This window comes from Pan troglodytes, chromosome 17 (assembly GCF_028858775.2).
Source record: "Pan troglodytes isolate AG18354 chromosome 17, NHGRI_mPanTro3-v2.0_pri, whole genome shotgun sequence".
Classification (NCBI taxonomy): Eukaryota; Metazoa; Chordata; class Mammalia; order Primates; family Hominidae; genus Pan; species Pan troglodytes.
Window position 1 is genome coordinate 16,545,809 of NC_072415.2, and position 13,613 is coordinate 16,559,421.

A 13,613-nucleotide genomic window follows, 5' to 3' on the forward strand; every position below is an offset into this window, starting at 1 on the left:
ACAAAACATTTTCTTAGATAAAAATCATTTTTAAAAAGTGGTATAATGCCTAAGGGCTCAGGGAAGCAGTACCTCTATGGCTGTATGGTAAGCAGCAGGCAAGGCTACCTGTCAGACCAAAGTGGTAGTGATTCCAGGGTTCCTTTGCACACTTATCCAGGAGCCTGGCTAGCTCAGCACTGCCTGGGTTTACTTTATACCTTCTACAGCTCTAAAGCTCTGGCAGGTGGGACCTAACCATAAGAGAAATTGCTATTACGCAGGACTCTCTTAACTGCGAGTGACTGAAACCTACTCGATCCAGGAGAACATTGAATTACTTGACTCTAATTACTATGAAAATATCCTTAAGTAGATGGGCTTCTGGCTCAGTGAGATCAGGGGTCAACTAATATCAACCAAGACTCATTCTGTCCCTTCATTTCCTGTGTCAACTCTGCTTTTCATGCAAGCTATTTTGAGAGAACAGCAAAAATGGCCCCATAAATTTCATATCATTTACTTCCTTGCAAATAGCTATGCCAATAAAAAGAAAGCATCTCATTCCCAGCAGTTTCATCAAAAGTACAGGGATGACTTCCATCAGCCCAGCTTGGATCACATGCCCGTCCCTGAATTAATTACCCTGCTGATTGCCCAGGGTGGCCAGCCTCTCCCCAATCACATGGACTAGTATTGAAAGAGTGATCCTCACATGAAAAACAAAAAAAAAGGAAGAATAGTGGCAGAGAAATGTGGGAGGGAGGGCCTCATTTCTGTATAAAAAGTGTGAGCATATTTGTGTTCTTTTGTACACTCATTGATATAGTCACTGGGAAAAAATTTGAGAAAAACCCACACATGACTTTCTACATGCCTCTGTGCTTTGTATTCAACACTGAGCTGGGAGAAATGTAATTATTAAAACAAAACTTTGAAAAGAAGTAACAATTTGGGACAATGGGGACCCTTAGCTGATGCGACAGTGAGCAGTTCTTCTTTTGTGTGCATGAAGATGCAATTCCCAGGAGCCCGCCTGGGGTCTTCTAGGACAAGCATGTGGGCACCTACTGGCTGCAGTTCCACCTTTCCTTCCCTGGACTCTCAGGGAGAAACAAGTTCTGGATTCAGCTGAACTGAGTTCAAGTTCAGGCTCTGTGACTCACTGGGTAAGTCTCTTGCTCTCCTTGAGTCCCATATCCTCATTGGTAAAATGGAGAGGTAGAGTTATTGTTAGGTTTGGAAGGCAAGGCGAGGGTTAAAGAAAGACAGAAAGAGACAGTTGGTGGCTTCAACAGCAACATCTTTATTGCCAGCAAAACCCTAGGGAGAAGGAAACCAGCTTAGTGCCAGCACCAACTGCCGCTCACAGGCTGGGGTAATCATGGGACTGGGAGGGAGGGATCTGGGTGTTAGAGCTTGCTGCCCAGCAGGATATGGCAAGGATGTCCCTGCAGTCAGGCTGTTGGGCCTTTGCCTGAGAGGATGCGATAAGGATGTTTCTGCAGTCACGTGGTTAGGAAGGATGTTTCTCAGGGCCCAAGTTCCCATGGAACGTTTCACTGTGATCAGAGTCTGCAAAATGGCTGGAGGTTTACAAAATGGTACAGGTTAGACTAACAGTAACATCTCCCAGGTAAACAGTTCTACAAAGTAAACTTCCCTTGAGCATCTACACTGTACCAGACAGGGTGCTAGGACCCAGGCCACAGGAGGAACAGGACAGATGAGGCCCCTGCCATCCTGGTGCTCACATCTGATGAAGGAAGCTAACAGGTCATAAGACCAGGTCAGATGGTGGTGGTAATCAAAGACATTACCAGAGTGAGATGAGCTAGAAAGAAACCAAAGGAGCTCTTACAAACACAGTGACAGGTGGAGACCCCTCCAAAAGGTGACTTTTGAGCAGAAACCTGAGAAATGTGGAGGGGGCTATGGAGAACGACCAGCCCCTGAAGAAACCCTAGGATTGGGAAGGTAAACCCAGCACCAGAAGGGCAATGGAATGGCCTTACCTGTGCGTCCTTCATGCTTCCTTCCTCAGTGATGCACAAACAGAAACATGGGGCAATTTCGTGCAGGGTCCATGGATGAATCAAGAAGCAGCTGCACTGCAGAGCTGGAGTGGGGATAAGATCTGACCCAACAGTAAAGCTAGAAGCAGGTGCTGCTTACCACTGACCACAATGCAGGTCATGAAGCATAACCAGACCCTGAAGGCACATCCAGGGCCAGACCAGCTGGCCGGGCTGCCAACATCTTAGTAGAGATCCCAGGAGATCAGTTGAGCTGGTTAGGGGGAGAAAAAAAAACAGGAAAGCTTCAGAAAATTCCAGAGGACCCATTACACTTAACATCAACTTCCCCCAAGTGGGATCTGTTTGTCATTGCTGGTTCTAAAGAGTTGGTCCCACCACCCCCACCTGCCCATTGCCTAACCAGGGAAAAACTCAGGGTGGGGTCCACAGAAACAATCCCTGTGGAAGGGGAAAGGGTGTTTCTCATCCAAAACCAAGGGAAAACACCACTCATAAGGAGCAGAGGGGCCTGAAGGGAGAGACAGGATTCTGCTGCTCATTTGGATATCTGCTTCCCAGCAGGAAAGGGGACCATGCAGGATACAGGGGCTAAGTGGACCCTGTGCTGTGGGGCTAGGGGGGCTGGTGCTGACTCACTGTTGGAGGTGAGCCACTATAGGAGGCTTAGAACCCCTCCCTGCAGCCTCTCCAGTCTAATAAGGGGATGGTAGTGTGGTCAGTGGGGGCATCCAGATGCAGTCAAAGGGCACAGTGAGTGATGTCTCCTCTGGCCTCCTCTTTCAGCTGCAGATTCTCCAAGTTACTGGAACAGCTTCTCCATGGCCCCACCAGCCTGGAGGGTGGTGACAGCTCCCAGATGACGCTAACCCCAGGGCCCTGCGCCATCCCCCCTGGTTCCCCTTGGCCCTGCCCACACCTTTGTAAACAGCTTTTTCTTAATGACCCTTCAGCCACTTCGAGGTCCCTGCCAGTACCTGACTGCCACATTCCCCAAAGGGAACAGGCTCCTCAGCACAGAAGCTGAAGTTTCTACAGGCACAGAGAAAACACTGTCCCAACTGTTGGAATGGAGTCGGGAGTGGAAAAAAGAACGTTTTTTCTCAATGCTTAGACTCACCAATTGTTTCATTTTATCACATGAAGGCTGTGTGGCATTTTGAAGTAGAATTAATAATCTACATAATTACAAATTATATTCTTAAAAGAAGGTGCTCAGTGCCATGCCTGACACATGGGGGAACTCCACGATGAGACGTGTGAGAAGCCAGGGTGCCATGGTTACAGACAAGGACTGCAGGTACAGACTGCTTGCTTCAAACCTGGACCAGTGGTGTGAATTTTGGCAACTCTCTGTATTGCTCTTTGCCACTGTTTTTTAATCTAACAACTAGAAGTAAAAACAAGGTTATTGTAAAAATTAAATGAATTAAAGTAAGCAGAGTGCCTACAACACCCCCAGGCACACCGTCAGCACTAAGCATGTTTTTCATTATACTCTTAATGAGGTAAGAGTGAGAACACAGGTGCCAGCCATGAGCCTGGGGTTTCTCTGGCAGAGGCATCAGAGACTCTACTTTTAACATCCTCCATTCATTCATTTGACCCTGGTAAGGGAGGAGTCTCATGGGATAGGAACAAGCATCCACCTTGGAGCCAGACTTCCCATGGTCAAAGTTGAACTCCACCACTGTTCAGCTGGGTGACTTTGGGCAAGTGACTTCCCCTCTCTGATCCTCAAATTCCCTTTTGATAAAAACAGCACAATGGCAGGCCTATGGAGATTGAAGGAGCTGACAGAAAAATGTGTGCCTTAGTATAAATTTCCTGGAAGTAGATCCTGAGGCAAATATTCAAATACAAAAATTCTATTTGGAGATAACTCTAGGATAGTAATTCGACTGCCAGTTCTTCCTTAGGGTGCGAATCCCAGGAAACACCAGTAGAGGAGTGGGGAACTGAGACAGGAAAGGAATGCAGCAGTTAAAGGGACCTTCATCAAGAAAGTTTCCCCTGTGGCAGCCACGACTCAGCCCTGCCAGGTACATCTGCAGAGACAGCACAGAACATGTGCCTCAGAGTCATCCCACCCAAAGCAAGGGAGCTGGGGTATTTATCCACCAATACCCACCAGTCACTCCTCAGGGATCCTTCCAAGGCCATGATTCCTCCAGAATGTCCTGCCTGATCTGCAAGGGTCAGACCCGGGGTTGAGGACAGGGCCCCTGACAGTGCCTCCAGCAATGAGCAGGAACAGCCTGGTGTGGAGAGTTTCAGTCAGTGATTCCAACTCATACACTTACCCACACACCACACTCCAACCCCAATAATGTGTATATGTACACACACATACATGCATACATGACTGTTACCCACTTTGATCCTGGTGACTCCGTGGGATATACAGTAAGGCAGAAATCAGAGGGAAGAGCAGAATTAAGGGGAGTGAAAATCTTAAGAACAAAATGCAAATTTAGGCAGAAAATCAAGGGGGAAGAGGAGTGGTCTGGACACCAAATGCCGGTTGGGTGGCACCTGCTCTACACACACTGTCACTAATTATCCAAGAAGCCTCATGGGGTAGAAGAAATTCCTCTCAATTTACAGATGACAGAAATGTAGTTCAGAAAACTGACTTTACTAATGTCTCAGCAAGCTAGTGGGTGATAGATATGGACTCCCAGATCTTTCTGTCCACAGAGCCTATAAATTCTCCCTTGTTAGGCAGGCTGCATACCAGGCCCTGATTCTGGGCTCTGCTCCTTTTCCTGCTAGGCAATCATGGCAGAATTGACAGAAATGTTATCCCCCTTCACCACCTGGAGCAGAGCCAATGAGAGGAGCTGGGGAACAGGCCATGAGGCCCTGCACCCACCATTCAATGTCTTCAGGATTGCGGTCCCTCAGAACTCTTGCACCACGTGATGGCATCACTCCTGGGTGTCTTCTGAGGTTGCATAGGATTCAGTAGAGGCCAGTGGCTGTGCTGTCATATCCTAAGAGACAGCCACGCAGGCTTGGGTCTCTTGGCTGCTTCAGCACCAGAGGTTGGACAGCGCCCATGCACTGAGGCCCTCGGGAGAATGGGAGGAGGGAAAGGAAGGGCAGAATGGAGTGATGTAGTGTCCATCCACCATGTCCCTGGATGGAGAGACCCACACCGGGACCACCGCTGGTACTTATGAAGATGCCAGCCTCCATTTATATGTCCTCATCTGACAACTCCTTCCCATTTTCATCCTGGAGACAAGACCTCTGAACACATTAGCTCTGAGGGCACCTGAGTGTAACCTGAGACAGTCCCTGAAGACTTTTCATCCAAGCGGGATCCCTCCCTTGCCATCTCCAGACCTGCCCCACAAGCTCCCTCCCGGGTCTCCTGGCTCTTGTTCACTCCTTCCAGGCAGCCTTCTACAGTCATCTCTAAAACATATCTGACTGTCCCTCCTTTATCCAGCACCTTCCATGGCTCCCCAGAGCCCTCCAGATCAAGTTCAAGTTCTTTGATCAGACATTTGATTTCAAGCTGCATTCTACCTCCCAAATTAAGATACCGGAGAAGCCACCTTGCCCAGCACAAGTGCATCACTGAAGTCCCAAGTCTTGAACGTGGCCTTGGCCTTGAGGAAGTCATGAACACCCTGGCTAGTGAGAGTGCAGTGCTGCTCCAGGATGATGGTGTCTAAAGTTGTGCACCAGGTCACAGGCCCTGCAGAAGCATCACCCCTCAGGAATGGGTAGTACAGGTAGTCCATGCACAGGCAGATCTGCTGGTGCCATTACACTATGAGGGCACTGAGCTCAAATAGGGTGGCAATATATTCACTGGGATTCCTGCAAGGTGAGGCTGGGGAGAGGAAGCAGCTCCATAACACATATGAAACCCTGGAAACCCTTCTCAGCCAAAATCTCAGGACCACATTACACCCAGAAATGGGTGCCCTCTGAGCACACTTGTCTCTCTGTCTCCCACTCTGAGCTCCCTCATGGCCCCACATGCCGCAGCCTGGCCCAGAGCTTGAAGCCCAGTAAGTGTTCAGTCCATGGTGTTGACTGCTCCCTGGGACAGGAGAGTGCTTGGTGGCTCTGGGACTTCTCCTGTGGAACCCCTGCGTCTGCCTTGGGACCTCCCAATTCCCATGGGTAGCCCCCATGGCTCTGGATTGCCCCACCTGCCCTGGGATCCTCCAGCCCCATAGGCCTTACTTGATGCCTTAGCCCTCCCAGAACGTGACATGTTTCTCAGAATGTGGCTGATGTCCAGGGCCATCTGTGGATGTTTGCTGGGGACTTCTTGCTGATTTCCTTTATGGTCTGTAGGGCAGGGCCAAGAGGAGAACCCAGCCCAACCTCAGAAAGAACAAAAGGCTCACTGCCCCAATGGCAACCACCAAACTCTCAGCAGTGCTTCTGAAAGGAAAGGAGGTTTCATTCTGCAGAAAGCTCCTTGTTTGGCTTCTTTCTGATGCCAGGGAGGGGTACCAATCCCTGCCTACCTGTGGTGCCTACGTTACCATCTCTGCCTAGGATGTGCAATGGGCCCCTGCTCCCACTGCAGGGTTGACATTCCCTCCAGCTGGAGACCAGGGCTCCTGACACCGTCTGGCCTCTTTGTCCTGCTCTGGATGAGGGTGGAAAGGCTGTAACTGGTATTTCTCTAGGTCCTTGGTTTCCACCTTCTAAACATCCAGCAGGAGTGACCATGCCCAGCACGACACCTGAAGTGGGACTCCCTTGTGGAGCAGCCAAGAAATCTACAGATGGAAGAATGCTCTGGTGAGATAGGCCACAGGGGTCCCTGGGGAGGATCGGGGGCCGGAGGATTCTAGAGGTTTCCAGCCTTGGGCTCTGTGGGAACTATGATCTGGAGCTATTTTTTCATTAGGTCACCAAGAGACAACCCCTAACCCCTGAGCAAGGCATGGTCCAAGCTCTGGCATGAGATTCTCTTCCAGCAATGCAATGCTTGCAGAGACAGGTACAAAAGCTGGTGACCAGACCTGCTGTCCCCCAGGTAAGGACAGTGTGCTACCCACCCTCTGAGAGGTGGTGCCAGGCCACAGCACTGGGTGCCTGTACCCCTGGCTCTGCAGACACCGGTCATGGAGGTCCCATGGAGGTCCTCCCCTCTCCACATTACCTTCTTGCTGCTCCTAGATTTCTTCTAGTCATTAAGCATGTTGAGCCATTTTTCTGTGCATCCGATCTGACATTTTTGCTCTCAGATGAAACATGACAAAGTAAGCTGAGCCACCAGGATTCCTGGAGGGAACCTTGGATGCTTGGTCTTGGGCTCCAGGGCACTGATGGGAAGGAGCCAGGGAAGGACAAACACTGGGGCTGAGCCCCTATGACCCAATGGCAACTTGTGGCCTGTCCTTATGGCCCCAAGACACCCTGTCCTCAGGCCACAGACACCACGGGCTTTGGTCAGGTCCCAGCCTCCCAGTAGTGTCCAGGCACTAGTGGGTGCTGACCCCTGAGCCACAACCACAGTTCTGGGTTTCGGGTTTGGTAAAACCACCCCAGGGACAGAGTTCTGGGGCCGGGTTTGGGAGGAACCAAGGCGCCTCCCAGGGGTGGTGTGTCACTCCTACTTGCCATGAAATGTGCACACAGGCTGTCCTCCTGCCCATCCCATCCTGCTGGACAGGATGGAGGAAGTGAGGGAACAGGCAACGTGGACAGCTGGGTTGCAGGGAGAGGCAGGTGCACGCTGGGAGGTCAGACCCTGTGAGGGCTGTGGGGGCATCAGGTGGAGTGGGCTCCAGGTGCACCCTCAGTGCAATGGGCAGGTCTCAGGCCAGGCTTCCTGGACCCCGGCTGGGTGATGTGGTCACTCCCTGGGGGACTACTGTCAGACCCTGGCCACCCACCCTGGGCAGCACTGTCCCATCCCTGGACTGGATTTTCTGAGTCCTCAGACAGGACAGCACTGCCCAGGCCTGACAGACTGGGAAGACCTCTTAAGTCCTCCATCCCTAGACCAGCCTCCCAACAGCAGGGACAGTCTGCTATCTTTACCTTCAGGGCACTGACTGATCCATCTCAGTCTAAGGCAACCATGGCAGAGCTGAGGACCTGTGCCAGGCTGGAAGCCAGTCCCCTCCCTAAATAGGCCTTAGGGAAGCCTTATCCCTGTCCCAGTGCACTGCAAGTTTCAGCCCAGGAGACATATAGGGAAGGGAGGATGGGGCCTCCCCACTGGCTGACCCTGGAAAAGCGGGACCTGGGAGAAAAGGGAGTGCAGGGCTGGCAGGGGATGCTCCAGGCCCATGGAGAGCTCAGGCTGCACCATGGGGCTGCCCCTCCTGGGCTGGAGGCTGTGCCCTCTGCAGGATCTGAGGAAGTGCAGTCCTGAGATGGACAGTGCTACCCAGGTTGGGTGGCCAGTGCCTGACAATAGTCCCCCAGCAAATGACCACATCACCCAGCCAGGGTCCAGGGACCCTGGGCCAAGACCTGCCCAGTGCACTGAGGGTGTATCTGGAGCCCAGTCCACCTGATGCCCCCACAGCCCTCACAGAGTCTGACCTCCCAGCATGCACATGCCTCTCCCTGAAACCCAGCTGCCCACCCTGCCTGTTCCCTGGCCTCCTCCATCCTGTGCAGCCCATAGACTGTGACCATCTCTCCAACCACTCTGGCCCTTCCTTTACCTTTGTCCTGTCAGAATCTCTGAGCAAGATCTCCCAGGTCCATCCAAACACCTGCTTTGTCCACTTTTGACTGGGCCATTGAACACCACTGGGCCATCCCAGCTGTCCACAGGGCCCTCAACATGCATTTCTCCTGACATCTCCCTGCAGTGCTCAGCAGCCCCCACTGAACAGGTCCCTGCTGACCAGATCCAGCATATCAGATCCTCCCTGACCACACCTTCACTGATTAGACCCCCATCACCAGGCTTCACTAACTAGATTCCCGCTGACAGGCCCACAATGACCAGGACTCCACTGATAAGGACCTTACTGACAAGGCCTCACTGGTAAGGCCTCACTGACCAGGTCCTTACTGACAAGGCCTCACTGATCACGTTCCACCGATAATGACCCCATTGCCTGGTCCCACAGATGAAGCCCCACTGACCAGGCCTCCAGGGAATAGGCTGCCAGTGACCAGGCCCCTACTAACCACGCCTGAGGTGACCAGATGCCCCTGACCGGGACTCCAATGAGTATGCCCCACTGAACAGGCATGCACTGCTCAGATCCCCGCTGACCAGGTCACCCCGTAGACCAGTGCTAAAAAAGCCACCACTGATCAAGTCCTTTCTGACCAGGCCCCCACTGATTAGGTTCCACTGACCAGCCTGCCCTCACCAGGGCCCCACTGACAAGCATCTCTGCTGACTAGGTCCCATGTGACCAGGCCTCCACTGAATAGCACCCCTTGACATAGTCACCAGTAACCCAGCCCAATCTGACAAGGTCACCACTAAGCCCCAGCTGACAAGGTCTCCACTGACCAAGTCCCACAGCCCAGGTTTGCATTGACCAGACACCAAACATTTGTCTGCCACTAGGAACACACTCACCAAGACCTGCACTACTAGATCCCTCTAATGAGACCCTCTCTAAGCAGACACCTGCTGACCACCCCCCACTAAATAGGCCTCACTGACCAAGTCCCAACTGACTAGGTCCACTGAGCAGGCCTACACTGATCAGGCCCCTCCTAACCATATCAGAAGGCCAAGCGGCAATCAGATGTTTCATATGGCAAGAGTAGGAGCAAGACAGAGAGAGGAAAGAGGTGTGACATCCTGTTAGACAACCAGATCACATAAGAACTCACTAACAGGACATCAGCATCAAGAAGGCTAACCAATGGTGAAGGATTCTCCACCCACACCACCGCCCACTGTTTCCAGGCAGCAGCCTCCTGCAGAAGCAGAACCTCTTAGGAAACTTCCACTATGGCAGTGCAGAAGGAAAATATAGGCTTTGAGCCCCCACACAGGAGGCCACCATCCTCCAGACTCCAGGTTCATAAGCCCACCAACAGCTCACACCCTCAGTATGGAAAATCTACAGGCACTCGACACCAACCCAGCCCATGAGAGCAGCCATGGGGGCTACACCCTGCAAATCCACAGGTGCACTGTCCTAGTAGAGGTTTCCCATGAGCCTCTGCCTCTGCAGCAGGTTACTCCCACCCTCCCACCACCCTACTGACAACGTACTCCTCCCCACACTACCCCTCCTTTTCCTTCCACCCCAAACCCCTCCCATCCAAGATTAACTCACCTCCCACCTGGCACACCTCCAACATTAAGGATGACACGTGAGTTTTATAGGGACACACAGCCAACCCATATTATTCTGACCCTGATACCCCAGAACCTCATGTCCTTCTCACAGAGCAAAACACAATCATGCCTTTTCAAAAGTTTCCAAAAGTCTTAACTCATTCCAAATGTAAAAATTTCAAAGTCTTATCAGAGACAAGGTTACAATCCCTTCTGCCAATGAGTCCCTGAGTTTAAAAGGGATTTCTTTTCCTTCAAGGTACTATAGGCATTGGGTAAGTTTTCTCAATCCAAAGGGGAGAAATTCCCCAGAAAAATAACACAAATGCAAGTCCAAACCCCAGCAGGACAGTATTCATTCAATGTCACAGCTCTGTAATCATCAAGAGAACTCATTATCATGCAGACAGCATTAAGGAGACAGTGTTTAACCATTTACAAAGAATCCAACGCCCACCCTCATCTTTCACCTCCACCCACAAAATAATCTCCCCCATTCTCCCCACATTCCTACCTCCAACACCCACTCTTCTCCATGATTAAATCACCTCCCACCAGGTCCCACCTTTAACATTCACCATCACAATTCCATGAGAGTATTGGTAGGGACAAAAAGTCAAATATTATTCTGACTCGGGTCCCCCCCAACCTCATATCCTTATCACACTATAAAATACAATGATGCCTTCTGTACAGTCCCCCAAAGTCTTAACTCATTCCAGCATTTACTGAAATGCCCAAAGCCCAGAGTCTCATCTGAGACAAGTCTACAGTCCTTCTGCCCATGAGCCACTGAATTGTATATAAAGCAAGTATACTACTTCCAAGGTGCAATGATTGAACAGGCGTTGGGTAAGCATTCCCAGACAAAAGGAAAAAATTTGCCAGAAAGAAGCACAAAACACAGACGGGACTTACAGGCCCCATGCAAGTCAAAAACCCAGCAGGCCAGTCATTGAATCCTACAGCTCCCAAATCATCTTTTCTGAATCTGTATCCCACATCTGGAGCACAGGAGTGCATGGCTGGGCTCCCAAGGCCTTGGGCAGCTCAGCATTTGTGGCTGTGCAGGGTCTATCCCCCACAGATGCCCTCATGGGCTGGGCTGGTGTTGGGTGCCTGTGGCTTTTCCACACTGAGGGTGCCAGCAGTTGGCGGGTCTATGAATCTGGGGTCTGGAAAATGGTGCATTCCTGTTTGGGGGCTCCAACCCTATATATTCCTTCTGTACTGCCCTGGTAAAGGTTTCCCATGAGGCTCTGCCTCTTGGAAAAGCTTCTGCCTCAACACCCAGGTTTTCCCGTACATACTCTGGAGTCTAGACAAAGGCTCCAAAGCCTCTACTTTTGTGCTCTGTGCACCTGCTGGCTATGTGGAAGCCACCAAGGTTTGAAGCTTTCACCCCTAAAGCAGTGATGCAAGCTGTACCTGTGCATCTTTCAGCCATGGCTGGAGCTGGAGCTGGAGCTGGAGCTGGAGCTGCAGGGATGCAGGCAGCAGTGTCCTGAGGACGGACACAGCAGCGCGACCATGGGACTGACCCAGGAAAGCATTCTTGGGTCCTAGAACTCGGGGCCTCTGACAGCAAGCTCTGCTGCAAAGGTCTCTGAAATGGCTTCAAGACCTTTTAAACATTGTCTTAGCTATTAATACTGGGCTCCATTTTATGAAAATTTCTGAAACCTTCTTGAATTTTCCCACTGAAAATCAGCTTTTCTTTTTGACTACTTGGCCAGGCTGCAAATTTTCCAAACTTTTAAGCCCTGCTTCTCGTTTAAATATAACTTTCAACTTGAGGTCATTTATATATAGTCACACAGAAGACCACAGGCTGTTCAAAACAGACAAGACACCTCTTGCGCTTTGCTGCCTACTTCATTTCACCAGATACACCCTAAATCATCACCCTCAAGTTCAAAGTTTCAGAGGTCTCCAGGGCAGGGACACCATCCAGCCAAGTTCTTTGCTAAGGCAAAAGAAAAGTAACCTTGAGTCCTGTTCCCACTAAGTTGCTCATTTTCATCTGAGACCTTCTAAGCCTGGCCTTCACTGTCCATCCTTCAGTCACTCTTTTAATTATAGCTATGTAACAAGTCTCTATGCTCACCCTCTTAATTTAACACATCTCTACAGAAGTCCAAATTTTCCCTCATCTTTCTGTCTTCTTCCAAGCCCCCCAAACTGTGCAGCCTCCAGTCGTTACCCACTTCTGAACCTGCTTCTACATTTTCAGCTACCGTTGTGGCAGCCTGATAATGTGGTAAAAGAAGAAAAGTCCATTTTCAGGGAGAAAATTCAAGAAGCTTTCAGATATTTGCATATAAAAGAAGCCAAATGCTAATAGTAAAAAAAAAAAAAAGACAAAAAAACCTTGATGGCATTTCATAGCTCCACTCTACAGTACAAATTTACTATAATATTATTTTTAAAAGAGGTTTAACTGCCTCATGTTTCTGCAGGCTGTAAAGGCAGCAAGTGGCTTCTGCTTCTGGGAAGACTCAGGAAGCCTCCCAATCATACCAGAAGGCCAAGTGACAATGAGATGTTCCATACGGCAGGAGTAGGAAGAAGACACAGAGAGGAAAGAGGTGCCACACCCGGTTACACTACCAGATCTCATGAGAACTCACTCTCAGGAGATCAGCATCTCCATCACCTGAGGAAGATTAATCAATGGTGAAGGATCCGCCTGCACCACCCCCCACTGTTTCCAGGCAGTAGCCTCCTGCAGAGGCAGAACCTCTTGGAGAACCTCTACCAGTGCAGTGCAGAAGGAAAATATGGGCTTGGAGCCCCCACACAGGAGGCCACCATCCTCCAGACTGCAGATTCATAGACCCACCAACAGCTTGCACTCTCTGCGTGGAAAAGCTACAGGCACTCAACACCAGCCCAGCCCACGAGAGCATCCATGGGGGCTACCCCCTGCAAAGCCACAGGTGCACTGCCCTAGTAGAGACTTTCCATGAGCCTCTGCCTCTGCAGCAGGCTACTCCCCCCTCCTACTACCCACCACCCTATCACCACCCTACTAACAATCTACTCCTCACCCTACCCAACCCTTTTCCTTCCACCCCCGGCCCCCTCCCATCCGTGATTAAATCACCTCCAGCCAGGCCACACCTCCAACATTAAGGATTACGATTCACATGAGTTTTGGTAAAGAAACACAGCCAAATCATATTATTCTGACCCTGATCCCCCACAGTCTCATGTCCTTCTCACAGAGCAAAATATATTCATGCATTTTCAAAAGTTTCCAAAAGTCTTAACTCATTCCAACATTCACTCAAATGTAAAAAAATCAACATCTCATCTGAGACAAGTCTACAGTACATTTTGCCTAT

At 50.5% G+C, this 13,613-nt stretch overlaps 1 long non-coding RNA gene across 1 annotated transcript; it reads right to left on the reverse strand.

The window, feature by feature from the left end:
• Positions 1 to 1,261: 1,261 nt before the first annotated feature.
• Positions 1,262 to 5,232, reverse strand: LOC104003064 (uncharacterized). Its single transcript, XR_010151847.1, has 6 exons — positions 4,891 to 5,232; positions 4,147 to 4,273; positions 2,655 to 3,405; positions 1,995 to 2,268; positions 1,663 to 1,813; positions 1,262 to 1,565 (listed from the first exon to the last, which is right to left on the reverse strand). It is a non-coding gene; the product is annotated as an uncharacterized LOC104003064 (long non-coding RNA).
• Positions 5,233 to 13,613: the final 8,381 nt, after the last annotated feature.